The sequence below is a fragment of the Zosterops lateralis genome (assembly GCF_965231275.1).
Source record: "Zosterops lateralis genome assembly, chromosome: 14".
In the NCBI taxonomy this organism is placed as follows: domain Eukaryota; kingdom Metazoa; phylum Chordata; class Aves; order Passeriformes; family Zosteropidae; genus Zosterops; species Zosterops lateralis.
In genome coordinates, this window is record NC_139774.1 from 8568755 (window position 1) to 8592893 (window position 24139).

Sequence of the window (24139 nt, forward strand, 5' to 3'; positions counted from 1 at the left end):
AACAGCCAGGTTGAAAAACATATTTAACTGCCTAAAGATGCAGAAAAGCGCCCAGGGAGAGCTTCTGAAATCCTTTAAGAGAGTAACTCAAATTTACTCTCACCTGTGTGCACAAACTGCCCACAAATCCCACAGTCTGGCAGTAGAACTGGTCTGAAACTGAGAAAACCAGAATATTTCTGCTTGTGCCAAGAGTTCCCCTTTCCATGCAGGGCACCTTTATCCAAAGTTAGAAAAGCAGCTGACAGCTCCATGTGCAGGTGATGCACTTTCAGCCACAATACTGACCATCCATTTCCCATTGACAGGAGCACCAAGCAAAGGTGTCCACACATCTAATTGAGATTATGGTGGGAATTAATTATAAGATTAACAATCTCCAAAAGTGATGTCACAGGACAGTACCCATAACTGCAGTAGAGCTTACAAAGGACAGTAAGATAATTTTAAAATGCTGTGAATTACAAGTGGATGAAAAAAAAATTACATGTGGCACTTCTGGTATGAGATACTCATAAAGTATGTTTTTTACGGCACAAAAATTTAAGTTTGAGGAAGTGTGAGATATTTCAAAATGTGCACAAAAAAAATAGAGTGAGATTAATCTCAGACAGAAGCAAGAGAAGGAAAAGAGTCATCAGATGTGTGAAGAGCCAATCCCACAGGAACAATGACAAAAGATGGAAAATTAAAAAGTAAAATTCCTCATAGTTTGTGCAGGTTGCCTTTTGTAGTTCAGTAGGAGTTATTACACTGCAAAATTCAAGGGGATAAAAATCCATTACAGCTCTTCTTTATACCCTGCTCCAAGGACTCTTTGTCTAAAAGAACTGCATTTTAATCTGTTTGCCAAATGTTTTCAATACTATCCTTTAATACAATACAGTGTGGAGAATTTCAGGCTAGAAGGAATGTTTGGTGCATTATTTCTGCTGTTTAGTTCTTCACCTCTTACACCTACACAGACATAACAGGGCACAGAAAGATAACCCTTCCACATGGAGTGTTAATAAACTTTTAATAATAAAACATTTCTCCAGGCAGCAAATCCTGTCCCTGCTGAAGACACTGGAGTTTTACCATTAATTTCAGTGGAACTGAGACACAGTCTCTGGCTATATATTTCGTATAAATTTTATTGCTATTAGACTTGATTCCCAACAGAAATTACACTCATACAAGCTCTAATACTCATGACCTCCAAAACAAATCCGAATACATTTTTCTTGCATCCACGCACATGCACAGATTTTATTTATTTTTTTTAGTACTACAACAATTAAGACAAATTATAGAGATTACTTTTTCCTCTTTCAGGCTTCCATCAGGAGTTCTCCTCTATTTTAAAGCCAAGCTTTTTTCTTTCTGAGCTCTGCACCTACAATCACAAGCCCTGTTGCAGGAAGGTGCACTGAGACAAGCTCAGCAGTCCTGTAGTGGCTTGGGAGAGGCTCAGCCTGGAACCTCCCTTCTTGGAGGAGGCTGAGCACATCCTTAGCTGGCTTGATACCAAAAAAAAAGCATTCTTTGTGCACAGAGCTGAAGTGCATAATAAATCGTACCCCAGTTTTGCCTACATGCCAGGAAGGCTGGATTTCCCCTTCCCAATCTCCCTGATTGCCTTGCCTGCTCTCCACTCACAGGAGTGTGGGGAAGCTGAAGCTCCAGCCAACATCAGTTTGCATTTCTGTCATACAAAGCACACAAGTTCACCCAAATTCAACACAACAGCCAGGACCTATCTGAGTCAATGGCCATCCTCACCACCTTCTGTCCAAGCCACTGACCAATGCACCCTGACTGCAACATAAGACACCTCTTGGGTTCTGTGGAAACTAAACACAGGGTTTTGGAGCGCCAAAGCATGTCTAGCCTCTCCTGACTCAGCCTCAAATCTTAAAGATATTTTAAAATGTTTTTAATTGTGTGGAATGATAGGTCTATCCAACAGAGAAAACCAGGAACCGTTACCAGGTCTTCCAGGGTTGTGTCCCATCTCTTTGTGCTGCTTTGTGAAGCATCAGCTCATCCAACTCGCAGCAGGCAGCAAGCAGTGTTGGATGAGATATTTTTTAACAGAGATTTTCTCATGAGTTGTCACTTGTAGGTGAATTCCAACTGCTTGCTTCCATTGTTCCTTTTACCATAAACCAAAACATCTGGTCTGTTATAAAATATTCTGAGTTTGCATTCAAGACATTTGGAAATCCAACACATTTTTGCTCTCTGGAAAAGAGTAAAAACCAGCTCCCCAACATGCAGAATTTAGCAGTTTGCATATGAAATTAAGTTTTCATATCACATGAAATCAAGCTTTATTTTTCACTTCTAAGTCCCACTTTCCTCACCCTCTAGTCTCCCAAAGTCAGCCAAGTCCATGTGCCAGATACCCACAATGGTGAGTGATCATTCACCAAGCAACCCAGGGAAAGAAGGGAGTCTGGCAGGGTTGCAGGATATTGTGGGAAGCTGTAGATACCAACAGCAGTTTTAAACAAGGTTCCAAGTGCTAAAAACAGTGAATTAATCTACATTAGTCTCCCTGCTTTACCAGCTAGACAGGTCATTTAAAGCTGTTGTATCTTCACACTACACTGCCGACAGCACTGGAGACATTTTCACAATTCATCCTGTAAAGCAGTATGCTCTAATTATTATTTCTTTTTCTTCTGCTTAGGGCTTTGCCCATTAGGTGGTGGGAAATCAAAAGGATATATGCAATGGTTATTCTGTCGTCTTCATAGCTCTTAAACTGCTTGTGTAGATTATGTCAATGCGTAAGTAATTGTGCCAACATGTAAGTATTTATGTGCTTAACTAAAAAGGACATTAACAAAGGAAAGAATGCTCTTGTTTAGGTGCCAGCTAGAGATGTTGTGGTCTGCAGACATTTTCCTGGTTTTCACAAGCAAAGGGGATTTCTTTTGATTTTAGATACTCTCCCCACCTTAGTAAACCCATGTGCTGCCATAACTGGCTTGTGCTGTGGTTCTGTCCCCTCAACAAATTCACCCTTATTCTGTGTCATGGACCTGGTTTACACTAACATGCAAACAGACGAACTGCAGATGGATCTACATTATCAGAACAGCTTTTTCCTCCCTCCATTCCCCCTCAACTCTAGCCATGGTGGCACTCACTGGGACTTGTGGATGAGCAGGACACCTCCTCTGCAGCTGTAACACCCGGGCTGTGAATGCAGGAAACAAGAAAACAAATTGTCTTGGGAAATTTCCTGCCCACACAGATCAAAGACACCAACTGGGGCAACTTGCAGACTCAAACAAAAGCTGAATTCTTGTTTTCCCTCCTAAGGCCACTTTGCTCTCTCATGCGGGACACACCTTTTGTGCAATGTGCCCCTGGGGGCTGCAGTGATGGGTTAGCCAATCATACAGAGAGAAGAGGAATTTGACAAATGGATCGTTTTTGGTGCACTCTGCACTTTTGACTCATAAATCCCACGGAAAACAAGGTAAATGGAGCATAACTTATTAATGAAGAGAGCCCTAAATATCAAATGATCTGCTGTGAATCATCAGCAGGAATTGCAGAGCCTTCACATCGTGTTGGTTATCGCACGCTGCAGCGGCTCAGCCATGGACAAACTCTGCAGCCGTGTGTCAAGTCATACAAGATAATTTAGGAAATAACATCCTGCCTTCTGTAAAGCACGTTACAGAGAGGTGCTTGCCCGACCTTCAGACTGTGACCTCCAGAGACAGCGATCCTGCAAGTCTCACCTTGCATTGCAAGCCTGAAAGCACCATTAAGCCCATGATGAATTGTGAGCCTTGGGAAAGGCACATGAACCCTAAATCTCTCCACAAAGCTGGGGGAAATTCAGACAGTTTGTGTAGTGAGATAACTTAGGAGCAACAGCTTTCTTCCCTGCATCACTTCTACTGTGGGTAAAAATGGACAATCCCTCCAGGTTTGAAGGTCTACTAAGGCCCATATTTAGCCTGAAAAACCACATTGAACTATTCTGAGAGAGCACCACAAGGCAAAATAACAAACATGAAGAACCTTCAATTTCCTCCTTTCTAAAGGTCATTTGGGGTTTTTTTGAGAATTGAGGAAACATGAAAAAAAGAAGGAAAGAAGAAAACCATGCACCCAAGTAACTCTTCCCAAATCATGGGCCTGAGGATCACTCACAGAAACAGGTGTGAGCACACACATGCTGGCACACACTGACTGTTCACAATCACAATGAAATATCTGGTCTGGGCATTTTCCTCACCACTGTTCTGAATTAATGAGCTTGTTTCTGTGCTTTTTGATGTCCTTGTAGTGGCAGGGAGTTGGAATTAGGTGGTCTTTAAAACCTCTTCCTAAATCATCCCATGATTCTTCTTTCACATTAACATGCGTTAATCTTCTGGAGTTAACTTTAGTGCTGTTTTCCAATTTTCTTTCCTGCCTAATTTTTCCTTAAGAGTTTTCTGTACAAGTCTGCCTCCTGGCACTGAGCTGCAGTTACCTGTGTGCTGTGGAACTATCTTTAGAGTTTTTTTTATTTGTATTGACAGAAGCAATAATGATAAAAAGTGTCCACTACTTTTAAAGGCCATTTCTCCCTGTATGTGTACAAATATGTCATCTTTCAACTGTCAGACCTCTAAATAGGCTTGAAGTGAATTTCTCCTGTAAATGCACCTCTTTTCGCAGGGATGGCCCATCTGTACTTTCTTTCCTACACTTTTGCACATTATCTTGTTCAAGCAAACTGTCAACATTTTGGCTAGCAGATAGCAATTAGTGCATAGAAGCAAAATGAACCACTACAGTTGGATGATGTGCCATAGGCAAAAAAATGCAATAGAAAGCTACTTTAGCTGAAATTGGTATTTAAAACACATTTCTATAAGGAGGCTACAAACCCATCCTCCAACTGACTACCCATAAGGCTTCAGCTGCACCTGCCAGGTAGAGCAATTTTCTAGAGACTATTAACTAAAGCAAAACCAGCAAAACAGATTATTGCAATCTGACAGAAAAAGCAGCAAACTGATAAAAAATTACCATTGAAGTCAACAGAAATAAGGACTTTCTACCTACAAAATATGAACTCTTGTCAAAGGGAGCTGGGGAAGCATCTTCTTAAGTCAGAACACAATTACTCAAACCTACATATCCCCCTTACTGATATAAAGGCATAGTAGTAACTAAAAAAAAAAAAAAAATAGAAGCCATCACAAATAATTGAGAGATTAGCAGCAATTAACTCAGTATAGAGACACTGTACTGCCCAGTTTAGTGATTTTTATACAACACTGACCCTAGGTAGATCTCCCTGGACATACTGTCATCACTAAAAGGAAAAAGGTCCTGCTCATTTTGTCATTTTTGAGTGAATTTCTCACAGGGGCTTGAGAAAATACACAGTGTTTCCTTAGCTAGCTTTGGAAGATGAGCAAGATTTTGGGGAGGCAGCCGAGCAGTGGAGCAGAGAGAACTATGGAGATGATGGATGGTGGGGACATCTTGGCCTTGGCAGGCCAGAAACCTTGGGAACAGCAAATAGAAATGTAAGGGAAGAAGCAAAAAGGAATGTGGCACTTTGTTTTAAGGAAGTCACATAAGACTGCATCTGCAAGATTGTGGTTAAGCAATATTGCTAAGAAACATTAATAATGTGATTATCGGTTGGCAGTGGAAAATTTTACCTAAAACTGTAAGAGTATATAAACCGCGCTTTGGAAACAATAGATGACTTAACAATAAATTACTTCAGAATAAACGACTTGTTGCTTGCACCCGAGTGGAGTCCCGTCCCTCAGTCACTGACACAAGATTTGTTGCTAATTCCCAATACTGATGTGCTGAAAGTGTTTTCTGTTAGAAACATAAAGGAACAAGGTAAGGCTAAAATTACTCATGTACTTGAATAATGTGTCCTGTTTACTTTGGTATCCCTTTCCACAACTGTCCCTGCCTTTGGCAGCTCCATCCTGACAGAAAGTAAAATGCTGTTAATGCATTAAATCGAACAGCAAGATTACACAGGCTGCCTCTCCAAGACAAAGTGTATTAACTACTGATAAATTCCACTTCTCTGCAAAATTAGAATGAAAAAGTTGCTAGCCAATACTTTCAGGAAACAAATTACATCCCCAGAGCTATCCAGTACCTGTGCTCTGTTCTCAGAACCCACTGAGAGTCAAAGCCACAAGCAAGAAACTGGATGGCACAAGCAACTGCTCAACTTACAGTGGGGAAACAAAGACTCAGGGAGACTAAGTACGCCCAACCCCAGACAAAACTCTCTTTTCATAATATCTGTTACACTCAAATACATCCCTCCTCTCACACCTAAAGGAGATATATGCTTGTTCAGGGGCAGGGAGTTGGTGGAAGCCAGCATATGAAGAAGAAAAAAAACCCAAACTAAACCAATATCCCAAAACACAATGGATCTAATTGCAAGTGATCAATCATCTTAAAGATCTCTTTGGAGGTGGCAAATTATCAGAGATGGCACCAGGGACAATTTGCCATTTTTCCTCATGTATATTTTGGTGATCTTAGGAGCAGTCAGGTATACCAAAGTACATCTCCCTGGTCGACTTCAAGGATTACCTTCATTTTTCATTTGGTAGATCATGTCTAAAGCACTAAAATGCAGATTTCAAAGGCAGCAGCAACTGCTGCCTGGATAGATGTGAGCTGGTGAGAGCACTCCAAAAATAGGAATATGACATTCCTCTCCACTTCTCTTCAATATTGTCAAAGATTTCACCACTCAACACAACAAACATTGAAAACCAATATTACTTTTCTTCCCCCTTTTGTATATAGAATAATGGCTTTTCAACAAGCCAAGTGGGAAACTGTGTTAATGTGTTTCCATGGGCAAAGCTTGAGAACCCTGTAAATTGCCTTGCTTAATGGACTTGGAGTTCAGCTATCCATTCAGAAATTCCACACCAAATCAAATGGTTCAGTCCTCAGGAAGTGCACGCACATGGTTCTGCAGCTCTGTGGGTGTCATTATTTATGTTTGTTGGATTTAATGAAGAAAATGTCATTTGAAATGAAAGAGGATCTTTATCTACCACCCCTCTGGCAGAAATGCACTGAGAGCCCTTCTCACCCCAGGGGACTGTGCAGATGCCCTGTCCTTCAGGGCTCCACACCACGCCAACCAACACAGAAAAAACAGTAATGTAAAGCCCCTGCAGGCACCCTCAACTGGCTCCAAAGGTACTGTAATGACCAACAGCTTGACTGCTTTTTTAAGCTATTTAGAAGAAAATCAACTAATTTAACTGTTTCCCCTGCCATGGGCAATGACTGCTCAGGACAAGGTTGAGGATGGACAGGGTTGTCTCTCTCCCTTCCACATTCCATCCCATGAGCTCCTGTGCCTGGCAAAGCCACTGCTGAGCCAAGGAGCCTAATGAGAGCAGAGGTTGTGCTGTTTTTGGGGATGTGAGCCCTGCAGAAGAGCAGTCCCTGGCCCATACTCATCTCTGTTTCAGACAGCATCCCTCACTCTGTATGATGGGGATAAACTGAAGGTGAAAATTTCTATTTGCTGTGTCTGTTTTGGGGTTCAGAGCAAAGCAGGGTCCAAAGGTGATGCTCTTCTCTCTATTGCAATTTTTTAAGTCTGCTTTTATTTGTTTATTAAGCACAAAAGTTGACATGAAAGCCCCTGGACAGTCATTGTGGCTGGCACTGGCAGCCAGCTCAGGTTGGGATCTTCTCAGCTCTGTGCATACCAGAAGATGAGGGTGTGAACTGGTGTCCATAGGGGGCTGCTCCCCAGTCCCCTCCACTCTCTGCTTCGTGTGCTGAGACTTGAGGAGATTTAGCACCACTCAGTGTCTCTGTCACCCCGTGGGACAGCCAGGCACACTCCAGTCCTGATTCAGCCCATCCTGACTGTGCCCATGCAAACAAATCCATCCCAGCAGCACAGTGTGCCTGCTGTGGGAGAGGGGCTACCTTGGCACCAAACACCCCAAACTGGGGGATAACTCTGGAAACCCTCAAAGAGCACAGGAAAAACAGGGATATTTCGATTTGCATGCATGGATCCTCTAGGAAAGGAGTATAAATAGAGGAAAGGGGAAAAAATAGGTAAGCTAATGTCCTTTGCAACTTTTGGAAAGTATAAAATACATCAGAGAGGACAGGTTCCAGGTCTGATTACTCCTGATTTACAGAAATGTGCACCATGGGGACACATATGTTATGCTGATAATAAAATATACATGTCTGCAGCTGGGACCTACAGCAGAACTAAAACATACTGAGAATACTCAAATCTTTTCCCTCCTATGTACCTTAACTCTTCAGAGGGATTTTTTTTTTTCCACTCAAAATTGAAATGAAGGGGAAAAAAAACTTCCACTTCTAGGATTAGATCCTAGAAAAACAGATTCCAGCTGGGAGCTCAAGCACCTGCAGAGAAGTATTTATAAATGAAAGGACTGACATGACTTTAAATACAGTGTCGTCAGAAACTTAATTATACAGCAGCAAGCCTCTAATTGGAAGTCACAGAGCAATATATTGGCTTTGTCATACGATTTGATACTCTCCAAACTGCTTTCCCAGGGTTGTTTGTGTTATCTGTCTCAGGTTTGAACAGCAGCGTTTGTTTGCAGGCTGTGGTGGGATTAGCCCTATTTATCTTCATGGGCTTTGTTTCCTTGAACACAGGCTGAATTCACATGGATTTGTTTCAGTGCTCCAAGAAATCCTTGGCTTTGCTTTACCCAGCCCAGTGGCATGTTTCTGCTGGCTGAAGCTAAGTATCTTGGGCACCCAAAAACTCCATGTTCAAATCACCATGTGTATCCCACTAGCAAGAGGAGGGGAAAAATACCACCCACCTGTGATAAATCAACTTGAAAGTTCTAACACCTTTGTAGTTTCACACTGAAATATTAATTTCTGTAATTACATTTTTACAGAATAATTGGTTTTAATGTGTTATTATTCCAAACTGAAAAGAAATAATTCTAGAGAAAATCTCTAGAAGAAATTACTGAAAGAACTAAAAGTCCATCCTCAATGTCCTCCACATAGTCACATTTTCATTTGAGGGACTTTTGTAGATACAGTCTCTTCCTTTGGACTGTCTTGGCTCCTGATGTCTGTCTAAAAATACACTTATTTCAGTTTCCAAATTTTTAATTCTTGCTTTAAACTTAGTGCATATGATTTAAACATCATTCGTGTTCCACCAACTTGTGTTTGTTTAATCCAGGTGTCCTTCTGGTATCTACTACAAGGAGATACAAATATTCCAGATGGGGGGATGTGTATTTTTCACATTTGAAAATACTTCGTTGCATTCCTCATCTCTGCCTCACACCATATGACTCTTTAGGGCCTCCCAATTACCATAGAATCACAGAGTGATTTGGGTGGGAGGGGAGCTTCAGCCCCTGCCACAGGCAGGGACACATTCCATTATCCAGAGTGCTCGAAGCCCCATCCAGTCTGGCCTTGGACAAAAACTTCCAGGGATGGGACACAGCTTTCCAAATTTACTGGAACAACTGATGGAAGAACAGTCAAAATAACACTAATCACAGCTATGGTTTTCAAAATCATTAGGTTGGAAGAGACCTCCAGGATCATCAAGTCCAACCCAGCCCTAAACACCTCAACTAAACCATGGCACCAAGTGCCACATCCAGTCTTTTTTTAAACACTTCCAGAGATGGTGAATCCACCACCTCATCAGGTAGATCATTCCAATACTTTATTACCCTTTCTTTAAAAAACATTTTCCTGATATCTAGCCTGTATTTCCCTTGACTCAGCTTAAGACTGAGCATCACATCCTCTGGTTGCTCAGCCTGATGCACCTCCTGCCTGGGAAGTCCTCCCAGTGTTTTCCCTCTGATTTTCCTGTCCTTCCTCTCCCCTCCTGCTCACCCCACTGCAGAGCTGCCACAGGACCTCTCCAGTCAGGGTCCAGCTGTACTGACTTCACTTCCACTGTTCCCCCAACACCTGGAGGCTGGTGTCTGCAACACCAAGTTTGAAACAGGAGATTACAGAACTGTAATTACTTGAGCTGGAAGCTTCCAGCCCAGCTGATTTGTCCTGTCATTTAAAAATGTACTTGTTTCCAAACACGGCTGGCAGAGATACAAACACACAGCCCTCTGGCAGGGGTCCAGGCAGCACCGAGGATGCTGTGCTGCTCACAGCATCACAAGTGAGATTTTCCACTGCTAAAAAAAGAATACGGTGAAATTGATATTACGTTTTAACCTGGGGGTCATGAAAAGATGAGACAATATATTCACTCCACTTCAGATAGCCTGAAGGAATGTGACCTTTTCCCTATCATTTGTAACCCAGACGGCTGAAATGAGCACCAAATCCAATTATGGTGTATTTTTATTTACCTAATCTACCAGCAGATGGCCTTTAATTTTAAATTTTCTTAATTTTGGAAATCTGTTCAATCAGAACTGGAAGCACAACTCACCTTCCCCTCTCCACAGGGAAGGGTTTAATGCAGCCCCATGCAAGCTGCCACTTGGTTATTGCCTTCCTGGGCCTCTGCTCATCAGACCCTTCCCTTGTAATTAGATACATATATTTTCTTTGTCTTCCTATTGGATTATGAGGCATTTAAGGCAGGTGTCATCTTTCTCAGCTATGATTGTACAGTATCTAGCAAAAGCAGAGGCAAACCTTAGCTGGAGCTCCTAATCACCACGGTAATGAAAATATTTCCTTTTCAAATGTAAATTGAAGACTCAGTTATCCAGTACCTGAAATAACTAAAGGATAAATACCTCAAGTATAGCAAAAATTGAGTTTAAAAGGCAGGTAATTTCAGCTGAGCACAGTATATTTTTATAGTCAATGTATAAAATTAAATCATTGAATGAAACCACACTCCTTTGTTGTGTCAGTTTTACTGACCACATGCCCGTGGAAAGGCTCAAGCTCATGGATCAAACCAAAAACATTTCCTTTTGTTTCATTTTTTACAATTCCTTAGGAACATTTTTGAATGGGATTCCCTGCCTTTCTCCAAGAGAAAACACTTGGTGCAGCCAAGGGTGGGTCAGAAACATCCCATCTGTCAGCTGCAGCATCTTCCAGCAGCTGGAGCACCCAAAGCACTGTAGCCTGCAGGGAATCATTGAGGATGGAAAAGAACTTCAAGATGAAGTCAGGTCTCCAGGCAGACTGCAATAAATACCTTTCCCACTACCAACACCTGCTGTGAGCCCAGGCTGGCTCTGACAGCCACTGATGGGGGGCACATTCACCATCCAACCCTGTTCCCAGAGCCCAGGAGCTCCTGGAGCTGCACTGCAGGGCATGAGCAATTGATCCTTTTTCCCTACTCCTCTCCCCAGTGGAGTCCAGCTGAAATGAAGGACCTTCACAAGTAAAATACACGGACCTCAACAAATCCCTATTTGCATAAACCTGTGTTTTTGCTAACCACAAAATGTAGTATAAATTACTCAGAGACACTTTCCCTTTTCCTCACCTTTTAGCAGAGCAAAACATGATTTACATTCTGTTTGTGGGTGAATCAAGTGAAATGCTTAATTATAAATAGCACTTGTACATACAATCCTTTCAGCTGGAATATTTTTATAGTGAAAATGAGCAAAACCTTAATAATGATTTCAGTTACAAAATTTAATTAAGCCTTTTTCTCATTCCAGCTCAAGCCCTGCACAATGATTGAGTGTAAATTTGCATTCACTCAATAGGGTCATGAAACACCAGAGAACAAACCATGGGAAGGTGTGAGGCATCCAAGCTCCACTGGCTGCAGTGATGCTGTGAGAATGAGCACCAGCTGAGGATCTATCCCCAAATAGATACAAGTGGTCCCTGGCAAAAATGAAAATTATACTCATTAGTTTTATTTATGGAGAGCTAAAATACACACTTTCTAAAGCCAAGTTTGCGTTCAGCAAATGAAATATGCATGTAACTTGCCACCAAAGTTATGGAAAGGTGGAGGAGAATGTTTATCAATGTTGATAGGATTTTTTCCTCCAGATATATCTACTAGGATAGAGTATATTCTACAGGAAATAGCCTACAAGATAATTAATTTTATGGTTAGTCTAATTGCTCAGACATCCTGAGATGCTACCATGTTGGAAAGCATTGGCTGACCAATCAAGCTGCATCCTTGAGGCCACCAAAACCTGCTTGATAGCTGAAAAAAAAAATAACCCACCCCACAACAAACAAAAACCCCAGTGTTGATGGAAGATGGCCAAGACAAGAAACATCTCAGGCTACAGTTGTGTAACCCAGCTGGCCTGGGATTACAAACTGGTTTACATCCTCCTGGTAACAAGTGCTGTCCCAACCTTCTCAAATCAGGGAGAGCAACTCCCTGAACGCTCCTCTCCATCTCCACAGGACATGTAATAAACTGAAGGATTAACCCCTCTGTGATCAACACCTTGGGAACCTCTTCCTTAATTTTGTAGGGAAGTATTTTAGGCTCATATGTGTACACATGAGGTGTACACGTAGATGTTTGCACTGTGCTGAAGCCATGATATACTAAGCAGGATGTGAAAGAATATTAAAGATACATTGGATTATATCTACCTTGTGATTATACAAGATCGAAGACTACTTAAACCAAAGTCAAAACACAGCCAACATTGGAGCATCAGCTCTGGGTTCAGATGCACCAACACAGCTGTCTAATCAAAGAGGGGTTTTCCCCAAAAAGCAGCCAGTAGCAGCTTTGCACAGATTTTTGCCTCTAGCCCTTGGATAAAAGAAAAGGGATGGTGTACTCTCTTAAAGGTATCCACCAAACTGAGTCTCATGAAGGAAAATAGATATTGGGGTTTGGGAGCTTTGCTAAAGCAGGGACAAATACCTGTCAGCTTGGAAAAGCTTTAAACACCTCATAAAGCATCCAGCAGCTTCAGATACAGATTTCTGCTTTGGAAAACAGAAAGTATTGGAGCCAAATAATATTCTTTAAAAAATAGTTTCAGTTCTCTAAACCAATATATTTGTTAAATAGCCAGGTAAGTTGAACAAACAGAAAGACATATTCAGGTGCTGATCTGTAAGGTAGGAAAAAGTCTACGATGTAGCAATTATACAGCTGGTTAATTTTAGGGAGAAACTTCACCTTTTTATTAAGAAAAAAGAATGCAATTATAACTTTGACATGAAACAATTTATCCTATTCTTGGTATTTCTTTCTATTTGTTGGTTTAATGCCTCAAAATTATTTATCTTATTTACCTCTATGTTTATTTTTGAAGAACGTCCTTTTGTGCCTTCAAGTCACTTTACTTATTAGTTCTCTGGCGTTCATGTCCTATTTCATTATGTTTTAATCTTTACAGTTGTTAATTTGCATTTCATTTCCTGTTGTAGCAAAAAAAAATTACTAATGGAAAAGTGATTGTAAATATTAATACAAGTCAACTGATAGTCATCCAATAAAGCATTTTGCAGCAATAGCAATTACCTCTGTTTGAGGAAAAAAGCAGCAATTCAAGTATCTACAGAGACAAAGCACTTCAAGTTGAGGGCAGAGCACCTTCTCAGAAGTGGAGACTGGGCCATCACAGAACAGCATTTACCAACAACTTGCTGAAAAGAGAAGCTGCCTGGAGCAAAACCAAGACCTGTTGGGTAATCAGGTGTCTAAAGCACATCAGAAGTTGGGCTACATACTCTCCACATCATCTGTTAAGTGCAAGCAACTGCTTAACTAATACCATGGCCAGACACTGACCTATAAAAATTTGGAAAACAGTAAACCAAGGGAAAAAAAAAAAAAATCCTGCACCAGGAAAATCAACAAACCAGGTAGGTCCAGCTTTCCCTTCCATACACCTTCTCTTTTACCCCTGTCTCCTGGCATTGCACTACAGCAACTTCAGTTTTCACTTTGGGAGAGACACACTTAGCTCAGAACAAGGGAAATCCTTTCAACTTGCTCAGATCTGGACCACTATTCTGCAGGCTTAGAGCTTTGCTTTTGTTCCCCAGGCCAGTTCCCCACCATGCTGCTCTGCAGGGACAGTTCAACCATCAGCAGGAAAACTTCTTCCCCATCTTCAGAAGCGATGCCTTAGCACCAGTAGTGGATCATATTGTTCTCACAGTGGATAATTATCCTCATTAGATAAACAAAAGTAGGACTGTAAATACACTATAAAAGGCAAGACTGTAAATAAATTTCTTCTGTTAGCTTTAACAGAAGAAAGCACTTAGTGACTCCTAATATGTGAGCTGAGCCCCAGCTCCCCTTGGCTTGATCATTAACCTCCTGCAGGTGCTGCAGAGGAGTTAGAAGGGAAGAGGGCAGCAGGAGCTGCTCATTAAAAAAGCTCCACAAAAGAGAAAATGAAAGCTCAGGGACTGCTATTTGAACTTGCCTCTTGTAACTCTGCTTGTTGGCCTCAGACAAAGCCCCTGGCTGAGAAGGGGCTGACCCACAGAGAACCCCATAAACTGCATTTCCTACCTTGGTTACTGTTCCATGTCCCCAGCACACAACAATGTTATCAGTAACAAAACAGCCACATGGAGTGGTGACAGTGGGATTTTGAACAGAGCTTTATAAAAGCTTGGTCCAGGCTTTCAGCTTCCCAGTGTTTGCAAGAGGATTGCCTCTAATACCTTACACTCCTGCCTTTGTAAAAGCTTGCAGCAAATTACCCATCTAAAGCCATTTCCCCCAGCAGCCCCTGTCCGTGTGTCACAGCAACCTGCCCTCCCAGACGAGCTGCCTGCAGGCAAACCATGACAGCTAGATGGACTTAATACTCATAAAACAATAAATTCAGCTCCTTTTTTTTGTTATTTTCCTCTCCAGTTTCTCAGCTTTTCTGTGTTTCCACAACTGTTTTGGTAGAGGTCAGTACCCCCCCACACTCACACAGGCCAGGGGAGCTCTTCAGCCACTGGCCAAAGGAGCTGTGATCAGGACAAAATACCCCTATAAAATTCTGAGAATCTTATAGGATTGATCTTTGCAATAAAAAATTAAGAGTTTAAACCTGGGGGAAAAAAAAAAAAAGAGCTTTTGTTGATGAAAAATTTGAGATAATTTACTTTAATCATTAACTTAGAAAAACCTTGGAGGTGATCTTTTAGATAAGCATAGTCCTCACATAGTTCCCTCTTGCAGGAATAGGAAACAATTTCACAGGCGTTTCAACATCAAACTTACTCTGTTAACTCCCCCTGCCCCCATGACTGGGAGGAAAAGGAAGGGTCAAAGTGGGCAGGGAAGAAGTCCTGCTTTCCTGCAAAGCCATGGAAAAAGACAAAACTAGTGTGCTCTCCCAGTGGTGCAATTTCCCAAAGAACTGGAAAAAACAGGGTTGGCACAACAGGGACAAGAGCAATTTCCCATCAGAAAAACCCATTATATCTTTAAAGGAATTAAGACTGACAGCCACATAGTGAGAACTGCTGCTAATGAATTCAAATAAGGAAGCACCCAGGAATTAACTGGAATTTTGCAGCTGCAGATTTCCTGCTGAGCAAAGTCAGTCTCACATCTGCCAACTTCCTACAGATAATATTCTCTCCCTGCAAAACAGGATTTGCACACAGCACATCTTCCAGATGGTCTGGCTTCCTCCAGTCCTTGTTCAGTCCTACAGCCTGTCCCAAGGGCTGTCACCCAGCTTCACTTCTACCACCCTTCTCATGGGACAGCCCATGTGTGGGAAGAGTCTCAGCAGCTTTAATGAATTTTCACATCCTTTAAAACAGATTATCCTCTCTTTCCAGAGGATCTGAACAAACTCTCCTCTCGCTAGACAAAGTGCAGAGCAGCCTCTTTGCAATCACTTGAGTTTTGCTGAGGTTTAGAGTGAGGTAGCTGGAAGCAGGGAGGCTTTAGCTGACAGATAAAGTTTGGCAGAGCTGTCTCAGATTCTGCAGCAGCTGCTCTGATTCGCATGTGAGAAAAACACACAAGAAAAAAATGAATCAAAAAGTAAAGGTATCAAACAAGATGAAACAAGAACTAAACAGAAGCACCCATCCAAGGTTTGGGCAGCAAATCATCCCATCTCTGCCTCATGATCTCTGATCTGAGATGTGTTAATTCTTCTTCTCCCCCTTCCCAAGCTCATTCAAGAAAAGCTGGCACAAGAGATGATGCAGAAGTGCCATGCACAGACACAACACTGAGCAGGAAATCAAGGCCCACTCTCTGACCAGCTTAAATGCTAAGAGAATGCACAATATCCATCTTGATCACACTCCTTTTGTCTTTCTTCCTGCCTTCCTCTTTTTTTTCCTCCCTATTCAATCCATTTCCATAGATCCTGAAAATCTTGGAAACAACAAGTTTTTAGGCTGCTGACAGCAGTCCCAATCCATCTCACCCCCATCCTTCCTTTGTTTCCTGCTGGACTCAAACCCACCCCTGACTGACTGTTGTCACTTGTCTTGTTGTTGACTGCACGCTCTCCAAGACAACTTTCCTGACCTTGTACTGGGCTTAGTGAAGTCCTGGATCATGACTAAGGCTTGAAATGCTAAGGTACTCTCAACTAGAATAGGTTTCTGAAGTCATAAGTTCTGTCATAAAAAGCACCTATTTTGTAATCACCACAAAATTCTCCTTTTTCTCTCCCTGCTGCATGATACTCTCATAATGCAGGATTACACCTCAGCAGTTGGTTTCTCTACTCAGGGTTAAATTCTAAGCGGTGCAGAAAGTTGAATTCCCTTTGAACCATCTTCCCTCTAAGCTGGTGAAATGATGTCCATGTTCCTCAGCAGATGGTGTGGTCACTGAGGTTGGTAGGAAGCAGCTTGCAGTCCCTCCCCATCAATAACAGTCAAACACATGGCTCAACTTTGGCTCCCGAAACAATCATTAGTAATGATCCATCAAAAAGTTTTTTGATGAGTGAATGATAAAAGTAAACAGGACATGGCAATAATCAGACTTTATTTATAGCCAGGTAAAACACCGCTGTTGTCAATTTTACAAAGTGACTTTGAAGGAACTTTCTAAAGGGGATATTGAGAATGTTTCCCCCCCACACCTGCAAACAACCATAATCATTATTGATAGCATTTCTAGAATGGCAGGTACAGAGAAACAGAGACTGTTATTCTGTGTCAAAATTGGTTTATGGTGCCATATTTTTTCCTTGTTTAAGGCAGCACCACTCATTCACAACATTAAACAGTGTTATTTATGGACTTTAGCAGAGCTTACTACATTTAAATGTTTTAGGCATTTCATTTTTACAACATACCTTGTTCCAATATAATCAATGTGCTTTTTTCTCGGGCTGTGATAGGAATGCAGTTTGTGTTTTATAGCAAAATCAATATAAGAATTAATGGGTGACGAACAAAGTAAATTGTAAAAAGTGCAGCGAGGTTGTGAGATCTCTTTCGCTGTATTGATTCCATTAGCATGAGGTTGCCCAGTTGTACACAGTTTCATATTTGATAAGCAAGCAGCAGACCTCATATTCTGTGGAAGACAAAATGGGCGAAGTTCAGCACTGGAATAACTCTGCCAAAGTCATTGAGGTTAAAGCAAGGATGGAGACGAGCCAAGGTGGCTGCTGAAACACAATGAACTTCAGAGGCAGCAGCCGTAAACATCAGATGGTCACAAACGGTGCCACTGACTTTTATTAAAGGCTGTGATACTTGAGAGATGACATTCTTGGCTGTTTTATGCTGCTGGGTTATACGTCTTTTAATTAATTCCAAAAAATGATGAGAGGAGAATGCTACTCCCAAGGTTTTTTTGCTAGTAGATGAAAAACAACTTTTTTTTTTTAAATGCATGAAACCTAGATTTCTTGTTAGAGACAAGCAGGGAAGAGCTGTAGCAGTGTAACCTGAACAGATTTTCTTCTTTCCTTTGACGTCTTTTCACTTCTGAATTTTACTCCTACTCTTGACAAAGGTTCATGTGTTAGGGATTGGAAAGGCCTTCCTTGAAACATGTCTGGAGTCTATCTGCCCACTGGGGACACATAGCAAAGCTCATTCCATGCTCCCCCATGAGCCAGGAGACAGAAAACATCCCAGCACCTCATATCTGGGTGTCCCATGAGCAGACCAGCAGCACCAATGCACAAGTGATGGATTCCCAGCCCCATCCGTGCTTTCCCTCTGCTCTCCATCACCAGCAGCACAGGCACACTCCCACCAAGGCTTCCTCTGCCAAATACAGCCTGCCCCCTGCAGCACTCATACACTCAGGTCTGTGGAAAACTGAGTGGGATCAAACACCTTTCCAAGCTGAAACCAGTTGTCCTGGTTTAAGCTGGAGAAAAATAACTTCAATCCCAGCCAAGACCAGGACACCAGTTAACTCTGATTATTATTTCACACTCCAACTCGTATTTCTGTTTCACAATCTGTATCAACAAATTGCAGTGATGCCCTTCCACCCTGAAAAGCATCTATAATCATTCTTATTCCAAATAACAGATTAGATGCATCTGTTCATGTTGCTACATTACTTTTCAAAGCTGTGACCAAACAAAGCAATCACTGTTCAAATCAGACTCTGGATACCTTCCACAACCAACAGTAAAGCATTCTGGGGTGTTGTAGCATCTGTTTCTACTCTCATCTTCTCCCTTTCCTTTGGGAACCTCCTTTTCATTTTCATAATCATCAACAGGTTTTAGTAGAGCCCAGCAAACAGGTCCAAGAATGGTAGCCATGACAAACATTTCCTGCAAGAATATTGTTCTCCAAATGTTCAAAATCATCCTTATATGGCAAATTTTGTTCCCTCTTTGTTGTGAAAATCTGAAAGTTTATTGCTCTTTGGGATGTACTTGGAGTAAAATAATTTAATTACATTCTATGTCAAAACAAATTGTTGATACAGACTCGAAGTGTCAGTAATTAGATAATTTCACAGTGCACATTCCACTGTCATTGTCATACCTAGTGACTGTTTATTTGAAGAGTCCTTCTAGCATTGCAGCTACCCCAGTATTAAATATAATAACAGATTATGTGATTGGGAGGGTTCACCCATTGCACTCATATTTAAAGTAATGAGCTCTCCTACTCAAACATGGAGATCTAGATGGCAAGGAATAAAATGTTGGCCTTAATGGAATTGGTAGTAAAATACTCATTGGCTTCCCAGGGCTTAAATAGTTCCTTGCAAGTAAAGATGATTGGTAACATAAATCAAACATTAAATAAACAATTATTATGAACTCTATCCTGACTTTGAGTGTCAAGAAGGCTAATGTAGGACCCTGTTTATTCAGTCATGGACCCCTTAACCCAATTAAAAGCATATTCTACACACACCAAATCTGTAAAACAGCCCCTACTGAAAAGCTTAAACCAACACCCTCAGATCTCTATGAGTCTTGACCATTCAGACATGCCTGGAGATGGAGATAATATCCCTCAGCAGGGGATGGGAGCAGAAATCTTCAGCCACGGGCGCCACATCTCCCACCAACTCTGGCCCTGGCAGGGAGAGGGCAAACCCTGGCACTGTTGTGGGAAAGGTGATACCCCAACAAAACTTTGTGCTAAGGGATGCAGAGGGGCTGGGAAGGGGGCCCCATGCCCTCTTATTGCTCCTGAGCTTCCCACCTACTGCAGTGCTAAAGTCACAGATTTTGTGTCCTTATGCCATGAACTTCCTCTGGGCCATTTCTGGAGCAAAGCACAGAAAAATCTGCAGCACTTTCTAATTTAACAGAAGTCACGTTTTTTAAATTTTTCATTTTCTGATTTACTTTTTTTAAGAGAGCAAGATATATAGATAATATATTTTGAAAATTATTCTATTAAAATACTGCAAATTAACCATCTATATTTTTGCCATAGCTGATTTTGGTTCCTTTTCAAGCTGTTGATTTTAAGTACACAGAGGACTGCTTAAACCACACACAACCAAGCATAGTGATTGCCAATTTCATGGCATAGGATCTTACAATTGTAATGTTATTCAACAAGACATGGACTAAATTTAGGCTCACTTAGTGAGGCTGCTTTGAGGAAGCACCAGCTGAAGTATCTGTCAGTATGTGGTGATCTCAGCCTTGAGCAGCTGGAGCTTTCAAAGGAAAGCACAAGCATCATTATGGGCTGCATATTAAAGATGGTTTACTTTCAACAGCCTTAGCTTAGCAAAGTGTTGGGTAAATAGAATTATCTGTTTTTAAAAAGGCCCTGTTCTATTGCTGAAGTCAGGCACTAATCTGGAAATTAGAGGGAGCTCCATAAAAAGCCTTAGCTTGAGTCCACTTATCCTAATGGAGTAGGAGCCAAGGTCTTTATCTGAAATAGAGTGCTTCAAGAAATGTGTTACTGTTTATTAAGAGTGAGATGCCTTTAATGCCCACAAAGGAACAAAAGCAAGGAAAACACACTCCATTTTCACACACAGTTCTTCAAAATGCATTGAGAGATGTTTATGCTCTACATGCCAAGACTTGTCCTTTTTATTTTAACTTAAACATTAATTTGAGCTAATGTGCTTGTATTTCTGGTCAGCAAAATCATGTCAAGTTCTAGTGGCATGGGGGATAGAGGCTCAACTCCTTAACACAGGGGAAACCACTCTCCCAATACAACCTCAGCATCACAATATGTTCAGAAATGCCCTTGCATTTTCAGTGGCTTTTGGTTTTGTTTTGGTTTTCTGCATTTGCTACAGCCAGCCCCTATTGGATCCCAGCTAATAGCCCACACATCAGCAAAAATGCACAATAACCAAATCCACCCTGGTTTTTCCTGAGCCAAATTTTCCTTCACTGCTTATTGGTGAAGCACTTTCAGAGATTTAGTATCTCTGAGCCTTCAGTGATCAAATTCAGGTGAGGCTGGCCAAGGGATTCAAAAAAGCTTGGGTAGGAGGTGATGCAGGAAGGTACAAAACACTCTCACAACTCTCATTTGCGTTTGAAAAACAGGCCTGCAAGGGAAAAGAAATCAAAATATAAAATACACAAAGGAAGGTTACAATAACAGCTATCTGAATATGCAGGATGTCTCTGCTGCCTCTTTTTCCCTTAAATTGAGTAAAGAAACTGTCAGATAATGGCCAAATAAATCAGTCAGTATTATCAGCCACAGCTGCTGCCCATGCCTGCAAAGTGCAGCATAAGCTCTGCTCCAAGACCTAGGAAGCACTTCAAAATTCAGACTGTTCTCCACAAGACATGCTGAGATCTGGATATCATATTTCGCTTTTTAATTAAAATATATTTTTCACTCTCTATCTACATAAGGAAAAACAACATAAAAGTAATTGAGACTTCACATTTCACATGTCAAATCATGATAGCTTTTCTTATTCACTGGCATGCCAAAGAAGTACTTATAGCAATATTCACCATCAAAAAGCAAGCAACCTCTTTTCCAAGGATGACGGAATCAGGCTTAGATAAAATAAGATCCAGCTCATGCTCAAAATGAATCCTTGTGTCAGACTGCTGCACCTTTGCAAAGTCCTTCATCTCTCTAAAACCTGCCACACTTCCTTATAATATATGGGAAAATGCAACAGCTTCTCCAGGCATTTCACAAAAATTACTTACCAAAGCAGACAGTATTCAGAAATTAATGCCTTTTGTAGCAATGAGCAGGACTGAGCCATATATTGCAGGCTGTAATTTCAAGGTCTCATTTATCCCTCCCAGGTATCAAGTATTTTGTTGCAGTCTTTTTGTGGAAAGCTTTTATTTCTGGGGCTTTTCTGCCACTAATACATTGTTAAAAGGAAAAGCATAAAAAGGAAATAAAAGAATTTCCTGCACTTGGAAGGCACAGCAGGTCAGAAGGGATATGAAACCACTGAACAGTTTGAGAGAGCTGGGGTTGTTCAGCCTGGAGAGGAGAAGGCTCCAGGGAGACCCGAGAGCTCCTTCCAGTGCCTAAACATGTTCCAAGAAAGATGGAGAGGGACTTTGCATGAGGGTCTGAAGTGACAGGGCGAGTGACAATGGCTTCACACTGACAGAGGCCAGGGCTAGATTGGGTATTAGAAAGAAATTCTTCACTGGGAGGTCCTGGCTCAGGTTATCCAGAGAAGCTGTGGCTGCCCCATCCCTGGAAGGCCAGGTTGGATTGAGCTCTGAGCAACTTGGTCTAGTGCAAGATGTCCCTGTGCTTGGCAGAGAGGTGGAACTGGATGAGATGATCTTTAAGATCCCTTCCAACCCAAACCATTCTGTGATGCTTTTATGGTGACATGTCACCAGTGATTCAGAGCTGAGAGAGTCTGACAGCACAGGGTCTGCTCCTGCACCACAGCAGGGCTGTGGTCCTCTAGGGGATAGATTTCACAGGGGTCTAGCCCAAAAACAAGCTTACTTTTTATACACACAAACATGAACAATATTAAAAATTAAGTTTGAACACGTGTTTATTCTTATGGGGATTTTTAACACCCTCTCTAGTTTTGGGAGTGGGAACTCTGCTGCCCTAAGACAGTGATTTCTTTTAAACCAGTAAATGCAAAGCTTACTATAATTTAAAATGTACCTGCTTCTGCCATGATGCCGTGTCAACTGCAGAGGTAATTTGGCAATTTATGCTATGCAAACTTAGAAAATACGGGAATGAATGGTGCAGAAATAATGATTAGTGTAGTAAGATTTTGAAGAAACCCGAGATCACTGTTGAGGAATGCTGATTCTGCCCATTACCTCAGTTTAATGGAGCGCTTTCAAGTCTAAACAATTAATTTTCTGGAGATTTTCCACACCTTCCTGAAGATCTGAGCACAATCACAAACTCCCAACACCGACCCAATTTCCTCTCTGCAACAGCTTTTCAATTAGTCTAGGTAGAGTAAGTGTAGAAAATACAGCACTTATATCAATCTATATACCTTTACAAAACTTTCCAAAAGCAAATAACTGGTGTCAAGGTTGGATAAATCATAAAGGAGAGTTATTGTACTCGATCTAAGACATTAGACATCTTTTCAATTACTGACATTTAATTTCCTTATTATTTTCATTTGTTAGTTCCACCTCATTTTGGATATATTATTTTATTTCACCATTAAATCTGGTTCAGAGCCATAATCAGATCACATTTAAGGTCTGTGGATAGCCAAGACATCAGACACAAAAGAAAAGTGATTAGAAACCCCACACTTAACATGCTCTGTCTCATATCTTCCGAAAGGTTGTTACCATAAATGCAAAACCAATGTGGCCTGACACTGGTGAAAGTTGGAAGAGTAGGAGACAAGTGCATGAGTTATTTTTTACATTAGGTAGCAAACTGAGTTCTTCTTTAACCACTTAATTACCTTTGCCTGTCAGGAAAAAATATTGCTATGAAAATTAATATTATCTTTATTATGGATGTGTCCCTGAAGATGTGGATGCACTGACATATCTCCATGTATGAGGCCTGCAAGCAATGAAATAATTCTGCCTTGTGAGCAGATGCAGGTTTTGCACTATCACCAAGGATTTATTGTGTAGTTTAATGGCCATTACTTAGCATCATCTGCTCTTTTTATATATTCTCTATCAGCATACCCATTTTCATCTTTCAGCCTTATTATCTTATGTATATGAACAAAGAATATGTGATGGGTAGAGGGAATATAAACCAGACCTGACCAGCCACAGGCAAGTCAAGCTCAGTTTCCCTGACTCAGGTAGAGCAGACTCAGCACAAAGTGTATTGGGTACATGACAGTGTTAGCACAGTGCCCAAGGGAAAGGACAACCTGATACTTAAAACAAAGCAGAATCTGCCTTATCTTACCAATTTGTGGACACTTTCAGACACCCACATGCTTTTTGCAGCACCTCAAATCTCCCCTCAGTGAACAAGGACATTCAAAGAACCATGGAATGGTTTGACTTGGAAGGGACACACAGACCAGCTTGTCCCACCCCCTTCTCCACTAAGGACACCTTCCACTAGACCATCCAAGCCCCAACCTGCCCTTGAACACTTCCAGGGATGAGGCAACCACAGCTGCTCTGGGCAAGCTGTGCAAGACCTCACCACCCTCACAGGGAAGAATTTCTACCTCAGATCAAATTAAATTTACCCTCTTTCAGCTGTGCAGCTCTCTCCTTTCCTGGAGAGTCCATACTCCAGACATGGCTAGACAGGAGTATGAAAAAAATTAAAATTTCCTTATTGCTGCTGAGACTTCAGGTCCCCCTGTGAGAGCTGAGTA